This window comes from Camarhynchus parvulus, chromosome 5 (assembly GCF_901933205.1).
Source record: "Camarhynchus parvulus chromosome 5, STF_HiC, whole genome shotgun sequence".
Lineage (NCBI taxonomy): Eukaryota > Metazoa > Chordata > Aves > Passeriformes > Thraupidae > Camarhynchus > Camarhynchus parvulus.
In genome coordinates this window covers 18,108,034-18,114,033 of record NC_044575.1, presented here as the reverse complement: position 1 = coordinate 18,114,033, position 6,000 = coordinate 18,108,034, and positions in this window count along the sequence as shown.

The following is a 6,000-nucleotide window of genomic DNA, read 5'->3' as shown; positions in this document are numbered from 1 at the left end:
TAGTCTTGGCTTATTTGTATTCTGATTTCACATGAGAACATTGATATGAAACAGCAATAATTGAATCTGATAAGCTCTGGGGAGCCTTTCCCCAGGAGAGGAGGTACGATTTAGAGAGAGATACAGGAGTACAGAGGGAATTCTAGAAGGATGCATGGAGAGTTGCAGGTTGCCTCACATCACAACTCATAGATTTTATATACTCCTAAAATGAGTGATCATCATCTCAGGCAAAGCTAATTACCTGAGATATTATGATTCTATCTGCAGGATGAAATTCAAGGTGATGTGTCCTCTTTTTTTTTTTTTTTAATTAATTGTATGTCTGTTTAAGTTTTCTTTGAAAATTCAGGGATCTTAGACAGCATAAGATTCCATTCTATGAGTATTTGGTGGTGAATGTTGCTTCTCCTTCTGTCAGTGTTTGGGCACAGGCTTCACGGGATGACTGTGTTGGGAAGTACCACAGTCTACAGGAGGCTGGGCAAGATCAGACCTGCAGTGTGAGCCTCCATCCTCTCTGAAACTCAGTGACTCCCTAAGAGAGCCCCTGGTTACAGATGTGGGTTGCACTTTTGAATTTCCCGACTTTGGCAAATTAACATCCTATAAAGATGTGAACTAGAGCCAGAGGGTTTAGTCTTAGCCCATGAAAGCCAACTCAGAAGACAAACGCTTTATATCCCCTTCCAGGGAAAGAGTAGTTTCCATGGGCACAGCCAGGGATGTTAAAACCACACCACTTGGGAAAGGGATGTGGGAAAAAAATGGAGACAGAAGCTGACAAATAGAGAGCAAAGCTAGCAAGACTTGAAGAAGGGAGTTCCCTTTTCCCAGACCACTTCTCCAGCCAGCAGCTGTGTCTTAGCATCCTCATGTCAGCATCACCTCCAGGAACTTCAGCAGTGACAGTAATCCTCTGACCTTTCTGCAGCACTCACAAAAGCATTTGCAATGCATTCTTAAAAGTCTCCAGCCCCTCTTTGCCTTGGCACATCTGAGAAATGCAGATGAAGGTGTACAGTGTCATTAGACCTCAGTACAGGGAGAGCCCTGCAGTCTCCAGAGGCTGCAGCATGGACCCAAACATAGCATTTCTCCTGAGCCCTGCAGTCTCCAGAAGCTGCAGCATGGACCCAAACACAGCGCTTCTCCTCGCCTCTTTTGCTATGAGGCCATCCTGTGCCATTCCCTAGTGAGCTGTGAAGTACAATAATCTCCTTGCCACACAATGCTGAAGGCTTCATTATTGTCCAAAATTTTCAAAACACAGGCAGGAGCTTTAGGAAACAGGTTTTAAGGTGCTGAATTCAGCCTCTCAACATACTCAGGTATAAGAAGGGGGCTTTCACAATCCTCATGCTCTGAACACTCCTACAGAGGGACGGGGAGGCTCCTCTGCAAAATTCACAAGATGTGTCTCTCATACTGGTATTTATCCCCAACTTCACATCTTGTTCACAGGGATATTTAAATGCTAAACAAGGAACCAAGAATTTAGAAAGAACAAGCTACAATTTGCCTATTTGCTTTGAAATACCTGCTACAACAATACAGATCATCCATCTCCTTCTTCATTCCCCGTGTTGAGACTGAATCTTATTGTTGAATTTCAAACCAAGATGAAAGCAAAGATGGTGTCACACCATACTGAGTACAGAGGGGAGAAATTCTTCAGCAGAAATAATGCTTCAGTCATTTTTCATAATTAAATTTTTTTAGGTACACAAGATGATGCAGTGCACACAGGAATATTGCTATAATTTCTTGTTCTTCTAAAAGTTATAATTAAACTTGTAAACACTAATTTATGTTTAATTTTTGCAACCAACCTGTGATGGAAAGACTATAAATAGACTGACTTGGATGTTATTAAATTTTTTTGCACATACAGCCTTTGTATTTCCACACAGAACTTTTGGCGCATTAAGACCTGGTCATTGACCCAGTCACTTCTTCCTGCTTCATTTGTTTCTTTCCCAATTATTTTTTTTAACACTGAGGTGACTGAAGGAGCTAAATATCTGGGGAAAGGGTGGTTGTTGGAGAAAATTCTTGGCTTGCACAAAGTTTAGGACTTAGACTGCATTGTGCAAATCTTCATCAGCAAGGGAGCCAATACTAAAAATCCAGATAGCCTATCTTTCAAATTATTGTAACTAACCCATTTTTTGGAAGCTATTAGTATTGGTAACTCTTCCTATTAGTACTGGTAACTAACCTTTTTTTTTTTTGCGAGTACCAGATTTCACTTACCTGAAGCAATTCTCACTTGTCATTGATGCAGACAAGCACTCAAGTTTATGTCACATTAAGATGTAGGTAGACTCTGTTTACAGCACTCCTCTTATTTATTCTCAATTTACATAAGATTTGTAAACTGAATTTTGCCTTGAATTTTTATTTCATGTGGCCTTAGACTGCAGCTGAAAGCTGCAGTTTTCCTCAATTTTAAGTGACAACCAAAGAAGAGTTTTGGTTTTCTTTAATTTTTTTTTGGGGGGGAGGGGGGTGGGGTGGGGGGAGTTTATTAGGTGTGCACTTATTTGCATGTTTCCAAAAAATATTTTCATCTGTGATTGTCTCAAATATTGGCCTCAGCTTGCTTGAAACAAAAGCCCCAACCATTTACTGGAAAACCAGCTGTACTTATTTAAATCTAAGTCTGAACTTGCCTGAAATCTAGTTCCAATTCCTTTTGAAACCTAGTTTGGGACTCCCAAGTTCTCAAACTATGACCACTCTTGGGACACTGATTTTGCATGCTAAACATGGGGTTTGTACTTGGGTTCAAAATTCAAACCCATTCTCATGTTTATGTGGACATAATATTGGAGCCCCTTTGAAATTCCAGGTTCAAATATAGGCTGATTCAATATAGACTGAACACTTCCAGAGCCACCATCCTCAAACACCCATGCATCATTTCAATGGCAGGGGAACCACTCACTTGCTTAAAATTATGCACATTTGCAGATTAGAGCATGATGGTGTGGCTTGTCCTATTGCAGTGGAGTTCCTGATCGAGATTCCAGCCCAACTCCAGATGTGCTGGCACAGCAGCAGGCTCAGCTCTCTGTCAGACTGGCTGCTCTGCACCACCTCGTGCTGCCAGCCCGGGACACCCAGCAGGGCACCACAGGGGCTGCAGGGTGGCCACACACGGCACCCTCACACCCAGCTGGCACAGCCACAGTCCCCACTCTGCAAATGCCACAGGAGTCTGCCTTGACATGCTCTTAACTCTAGACATTTTCACTCTTTTTACCTCAAGCTGCAGAATAAATCAGGAGAGATGTCCCCTTTTCATAGCCACCACTTAGATGGCAAACAACATGAAGGACAGGATTTCTTCGTCTCAGCTGCTTTGACTCAGTAAAGGAAACGCTTGGTTTGAGTAATGGCATCCTTAATCAGCCTAGCCCTTGCACACACTTCAAAATACCTTGAAGTTAAATCAGTGCTGAAGTCAGGCCTTTGTTAAGTTTAGCAGCCAAACAAGAAAGGCAATCTAGCTGTGTTGACATAATCCATTATTTCGGTGAGGCTTGTGAGACATAAAACAGGTTTGGAAACTGAGTATCTTCACAATAGATCGGGTATTCAACATATCAGTAAATTTAAGCTATTGGATTTTGTTGTAGTCCTTTCATAAATATTAAAATATTATTCAGTACTGAAAGCAGTCACATTAGTCGCTTCCAATCACAAGACATAAAGAAGAGAAGATAAACATTAATCAAATATATTCTTTCATGAGTGTTTTATTTGAATTTATATCATATTCACAAAAATAGAAACAGTCTTTAGAACCATTTTGTAAATACATTGTCTCCAAGCTGAGCTTCACAATGGCAATAGTGAAATATCTAACTTGGATTTGTTTCCACATGTAGACATTGAAGACGATGCTGTGAGAAGCAAGCAGGAATTATGCAATGTGCTGCAGAAAGAAATATGAAAATGTAACTAAACATTTTAATGTCTATGTAGTTCAACAGCCTACATACAGTTTCTCAGGATGTTTTTAGAGCAAGTTGCTCTAATTTTGTGCAGAAAATATTGAGAGTGCTCATGCCAACCCTTTGACGTTGTGATTTGCATCTGACTGTATAAATACAATATACGTTCCTATCTAAAGCTTTATACATACGAAAAATTATGGTACAATAAAAATTTATACACATGGTGCTACCAGTTCAGCAGCTGCTAACTTAAAGGATACATCTAAAAATATGATTGCTCAGCCTCTGAAACACAAAATAAAAGAGCAATCAGAAATGCTTTTTGTTTAAATAGCAATTTACATAAAAATTCATCTCTTCATTTTCTCCGTTTGCTTAGGTCTGGTAAAAAGACTCTCTTTGGTTGGTTGCATCTGTACTTGGCAAGAACTGTAATTTTAAACAGTCCTTTGTGTTGGTCTTAGGCAAAGGTCTGTAAAACAGAGTAAATGTTGGCTGGCTTCTATTCCAACTTTGTGCTATTGTAATGCTGAATGACAAGTACCTACAACACTGCAAAGTTCTGCAGGCTGTAAACAGAAACTTGCATGATTTCCATGTGCTGAAAGATGTGACAGTGGAAGACCATTTATACTGCACCCCAATGTAAACCACTCTCTCAATTTATACAGAATGCTTCTAAGTACAGTTTTATCTTTCAAAACCTTTTAAAAGCAGGTTTAGCTGCTGCTCAGCAACCAAGTGGTGACACGCATATATGGCAGGTTCATTTTATCTCTCAAGAAATTTTGTGAGAGATCAGGTAGAAAGCAAATTCATGAAGTATTACAATCAATTGCTATAAGATAAATGTTAACCTAAGATAAGGTACAATTGCATTGCAGATTTGTGATGGTACCACTGATCTCAGATTTTCACCCAGGATGTGGAGGTGGTGTGAAGAGCATAGAGCAAAGTGCTACAAACAACCATCAGGTAAGGGGAAGAAATGGTCTTAGGAGCAAAGTGAAAGTGCTCTTCTTATCTGGTGGCCTGATCCTTGTTATATGAACTACAAAATGATGGTAAAGGAAGTGAAATGTAGCAAATCAAGCTAAAAAAATGAAATTATTGAGTTTGCAAAAGCAAGCAAGGCTAGCACAGACAGTAAAAAAAAAACAAAGAGAGATAGACTGAGAGAAAAAAATGCTTTGAAGTACACAGGCTTATTATTTGATTTGTAAATAAGATGAAGCTCTCTCCACCCAGGTTATGAAAAGTAAAAATTGTCATGTATGGGTAATTGATGGTGACAGCTCTCGCATACACAGTGTAGGAGGTGGTGCTATTGTTTAACATGCCCTACATGTGTAGATAACAAGTTAGGCTCTCATGTTTGCCTACAAATTGTTGCTAAGCACTTTTTATACTCTTCATATTGATACGTACGTTGTCTCTTGGTTTCGTCTCTATTTCCTTTTAAGACAAACAAAAATAGACAAAACAAAAATCCTGCAATCTCCAGCTGTATCTTGCTGTATTTCAAGCTAATATGGATTCAAACCCAGGGGATGCCTCAGGAAATAGATACTGGATGGATTTAATATGCTTGATTTTCTTTTTTTTCCTTTTTTTAAATTGGGCTTCTCAGTCCCTGTTATTGTTTTCCAAATTCCAATCCCTGAAAAAGTAATTTGAAATTGATCTTGGTTTCACCTCTGTTAACATCACCAAGACAATCCTGTTTCTTGACTCCCACATCTCACATACTCAGTGACCTGGTGAAGTCCTGCCTCCTCTAGATTTTATTTCCCTACATTCTGCATATGCTCAGTGCTGGCAGAAAGCATTTGTGAGCTGGAGAAAGGAAAAGCTGCTGATGAACACTCAGTGTCTGCATAGTGCTGCTACAGGTGAACCCAAAATACTGACCCAGATCTGAATGTCCCTAAAATCTCAGTGTCTTTATGTTAATGGGTTTTTTCCTCCAAGAATCCCAAGCACAAATGACAAATATAAGTACAGTATAGAGTTAGACTTGAGGAAAGCAAAGGGA